Below are 5034 nucleotides of genomic sequence, written 5' to 3' on the forward strand. Positions count from 1 at the left end.
TCTACTTTACACACAGTTTGATAATCTTCCCCATAATGTATATTCACACACGTTTACATCAACATACACAGGCAGATCCATCATGATCCATGTGAAAAAGCCTTCAGGACCCGCTGGTGCAATCAAAGTGTTGGACTATGATTCGATGGGTGACTCGTGGATATTTGCTCATCGGGGCTTATTTTTAATTTACATGTGAACATATGAAATTTAGTTCATAAATAAAACCCCCGGAGAAGAATCTGGATTTTGTCAGGGTAGGTTTGTAGTCTAGACTTCTGGGCTAGTACTCATTATAAGTGTGAAGGGGTCCCCAAGGAGGATGTTGCCCACAAAACCTTTTTCTTAAGAAGTTGTGGATGTGATTTCAGATATTTCATAGAAGGTGTTTGGTAAAATGATATATTACAATTCAATCTGCCCTGGTCTACTCAGCCGTATCTCCCTCAGCTGTAAGGAGCCATTCAAATGGACCAACCAATGTTCATTTCCAATCATTGTCCCATGTAGACTTGCCGCCAATAACTTTACCAATGTGACTGGTTGTCGGAAGCATATTCCCAGTGTAACCAAGGGATATGCTGCTGACATATGAGAGCAGTATGGGGCAAATGACTGCATGACTAATTGTTCATCTCCATGCACTCGATGATTGTTTAAAGGGAATCTTTCACCGCCAAAAATAAAAGTAAGCATAGAGCCATGTAGGGTAGGTTCCCCCTGAAACATAACCATTCATTTCTCGTGAAAATCCTGTTTATTTTTATTTTATTAAATAAGGTTTCTGATTTGCCGTAATGATGAAACGGGGGAAGCTAGGTGCACTGAATAGAGTGGCCCGACCAATGTCTACCGAAAACCCAAAAAATTTGCAAACAATAAAAATAAGGATTTCTTAGGATTAGAAGGGAAGATTGTCAGAAGAAAGGTATGGTTACATTTGGAGCATCAACTGTACATGGTGGAATGCTTACATTGAAATTGTTTATGGAGGTCACCGAGCAGTGAGCGACATGATGTACTGTTAAGGAGAAGAATCTGATGGATTAAAAGAACCCTGTACTGGTTAAGAAATCTTGAAGAATCTTAAAGATCAGTAGAGGGAAGTCATCCAAAATCTTGTCTTTGGGAAATTTTCCCTGGTTCAGGACCTACCAGTCAGACATGTTCATTGAGCCACAGGATCCTGCATGTGATGTATCCTCTTATTTGAAGTCTTATTACAGGTTACACATTTTAAAACTGGTATTAAAAGGACTTAGATTGTGTATGACTTGGACAATTACTTTTTTTACCTCTTGGTTCCTCAAGCTGTATGAGAGGATTGAGCATGGGCGTCATCACGGAATAGAAGATAGCAGCCACCTTACTCTTCCTACCATTGACATTAGAAGGAGGATGTAAGTAAGTGAGGAACACGGACCCGTAGAAGATGGAGGCACAGATGATGTGTGAGGAGCAGGTGCTGAACGCTTTCTGCCTTCCCTTTGCCGACTTAATCTTTAGAATGGAAATAATGATGAAAATATGAAATCAGGATAGTAGACAGTGAACATATGCCATAAAATCCAATGAGGGACATGATGACCATGTCACACATGAAAGTATCGGAGCAGGACAGCTTGAGCAGTGGAGAGATATCACAGTAGAAATGGTCAATGAAATTTGAGCCACAATATTGAAGACTGAAAATACAACTGGTCTGAACAGACGACTGGAAAAATCCAAGAGCAAAAGCTACGAGAACCATATGAAGACATTTTGTCTTGGTCATTATGGACACATAATGTAGAGGGTGACAGATAGCGGCATATCGGTCATAGGACATATTTGAGAGCAAATGAACATCGATACTAGCCAAAGCAGCAAAGAAGTAGAACTGAAGAGCACAACCATAAAATGAGATGAACTTCCTCCTGGAAACAATGTCCAAAACCATTTTAGGAACAATAGCTGGAGTAGAAGAGATCCACCATTGAGAGGTAACTGAGGAAGTATACATGGGAGTGTGGAGGGTGGGCGTCTTATGGACAATGATGAACAACCCAACGTTAGCAACCACAGTTATCATGTAAACCAGGAGGAAGAATACAAAGAGGAAGATGGCAAGAGTGGCATCATCGGTCCATCCTGAAAACTCAAACATTATTGGTCGGCTTTGATTCATCTTGTCCATGCACACAAGGCACACTAGGGTCAATTTCATACGAAGATGATTTGTCTGTTTGGATATTTTGGAGTTTTGGGATGAAACTCACGCAAACCTAGAGAGAACATACAAATTCAATGTAGATGTTGTCCCTTGTTGAATTTGCACCCAGCACTCCAAGGCACCAGTGCTAACCATTGAGCCACCGTTCTGCCCAGTATACAGTGGATAGCAGAAGAACATAGTGGTTATAGTGGATCAGAATTAATTTTATGGGGTGGCACATGGTGGTAATGGTGGTAATTGTTATGGATAATTGTTGTGGAACCACTGTGCCAAGCAACTGTTTAGACATTGGGCCAAACACTAAGGTATTATTCTAGTGACTCCCCAGTATTCACCCTTTAACCCCTGTACAAGGATGGAAAGTTTGCTGCGATTTAGTGACCAGCCTGCTTCCTCCTGGGATGGTCCCGGTGTACGTGGGAGCTGTTCTTCTGAAGTCAGAGACACTGGTGAAAACACCAGAGACACAGGCATGGCACAAAACACAGAGCACTGACAGATGAACAGATTGAGAACCCATGTAAGCACTGGAACCCGTTCACACTTGGTAGGTGCAGAAGGAACTCGTTCACACTTGTAGGTGCAGAAGGAACTCGTTCACACTTGGTAGGTGCAGAAGGAACTCGTTCACACTTGGTAGGTGCTACAGGAACCCGATCACCTTGGTAAGGGCTGAAAGAACCCAATCACACTCTTGTAAAGTAGGGTATTTTGGCAGCAGACATAGAAGTCAGATACGTGCAAATAAATATATAAAATAGACTTTAGTGCGTCGCAGGTCCCAATCGTGAAGTGGGTACAGTTCACATCTAAATGGTGCGTTTTTCAGTCGGACCGCGCAGCTCTACAGAACACAAAATTCCTCACTTAAGATTCATTCAGATGTGGCTGGATATAGGAAAGCACTCAGGCCACAGAAAGCCACCTTCTCCTCCCTTTACAAGCTTCTGTCAAAGACCAAAAGTTGCAACAATAGTGAAGCACCGTCACATAGGTTGAAATGGAAAGGGTTTATTATACTCACCAGGTTAAAACGATAATAGGCAGTATATAAAGGATCAAACATAAAAGATCTTTTGTATACTGCTTATTATCGTTTTAACCTTGTGAGTATAATAAACCCTTTCCATTTCAACCTATGTGACGGTGCTTCACTATTGTTGCAACTTTTGGTCTTTGACAGAAGCTTGTAAAGGAGAGGAGAAGGTGGCTTTCTGTGGCCTGAGTGCTTTCCTACATCCAGCCACATCTGAAATGAGCCTTGAGTAAGGAATTTTCTGTTCCGTAGAGCAGCGCGGTCCGACTGAAAAACGCACAGAAGTCAGATATATAGACTAAGGAAACTTGTGCGCATGGATTTCAGAAATGGACTTCTGAAACCTAGACATAATAGTGGATAAGGACAGTAGCGGTCAAGACATCTCGGTGAAAGGAAGCACAAGATGCTCACACTGTCGCTACAGGACACAGTACAGACACAGCGAAACAGACACCAAAGGGACCAAAGCAAGACATGTTGAAAGATAGACATGAAAGACGTAATTGCACAACCATGGCAGGTCATGGTAATTCAGACATCTCCCAAAACTGAAACAGGACCAAGGACTAAACAAACCAATTAAGGGATACAAGTACATTTGCACAATTGACACCATAAGTAACTGGACCAGGATACATTGAACAGTAGCACTAGTGAAAAGCCATACTGAGAAATGGCCCTAAGTAGATCCCACAAGCAGTGGACGCTGACACGGATGGTACAATGGTACAAATGAAAGGCCATGTAACAGTGATGCCTGGTCGCCGAATGAATGATGTTTCTCCTGTCTTCTGTTTAGGTCTTCAGATTCTGGTAACTGTCTTCATCCATCATGTTGCTGGTGTGAGGGCAGTGACAGGCCTCATATATGAAGGATGTTCTCGGAGAATGGTGCAAGAAACCTATTAATGAGATGCATGTCGAGGTTTGCTGTGGTGCACCTGAGACATGACACCAAGGTACCCAGCCTTTGGTGGAGTGGAAGCCAGAAGCTAGAGTGTCCACTAAGATAGATAGTGGACGCTCTTGTTAACTAGCATAGCTGGTTTCAGCTAATCCGGGCCTGGCTTTTACTGGGACTAAACAAAGAGCTGGGTAGGTGCTTACTCCCCACGATCCACTCTGGGGTTTATACGTGGCCCATGTCCACGATTGCATTTAAAGTCAGCAGCATGAGGCAGGGCATGTCTGTTGAGTGAGAGGCTGCAGATCACACCCTGCAAGGCACGTGTGAAGGAAACACCGGCCTGTGGACTGATTACCTGACCCGGCTGTAACTGAACTGTAATATGACCGGAGAAAGCAATAAACCGTGTTGAAGGACTTTGTTGTGTCCCTGGCTTTCTTCAAAACTGGTCATAGGAGCCCACGGCATTACACTGGACATACCCTGAATTGGAACACTGAAGATGCCCCACTGATCAGACAATGACGGCCATACAAATCTAAACTACCTGTGAAGATATGTTCAGTGTATTATCTTGCACTGATCTGAATCCATATGCCCGTGATACAGACTTTTCATATCACACTGAACTTCATGTCCATGGCCTGTGGTTATAGTCATAAAGATCTTGCAAGTTTCATGTAGTTTGATGATGTAAAACAGTAAAAGTCTAATTCCTGCAGCAACACTGTACATTACGTAGGAGCCTGGTCTCTGTAAAATCTTGTTAGTCTCCATAACCTCACCTGTGGATCCGAGCTTACATAGAATCAGGTCCTTGATTTCACTCATTACATTACTTATCACCTTTTGGAGTATCAGTAGTAATAAGTC

At 42.7% G+C, this 5034-nt stretch overlaps 1 pseudogene; it reads right to left on the bottom strand.

Annotated features, from left to right (window-relative positions):
- Window positions 1–1168: 1168 nt before the first annotated feature.
- LOC122929167 lies at window positions 1169–2689 on the bottom strand (annotated as a pseudogene).
- Window positions 2690–5034: the final 2345 nt, after the last annotated feature.

Source organism: Bufo gargarizans, chromosome 2 (assembly GCF_014858855.1).
Source record: "Bufo gargarizans isolate SCDJY-AF-19 chromosome 2, ASM1485885v1, whole genome shotgun sequence".
NCBI classification, from domain to species: domain Eukaryota; kingdom Metazoa; phylum Chordata; class Amphibia; order Anura; family Bufonidae; genus Bufo; species Bufo gargarizans.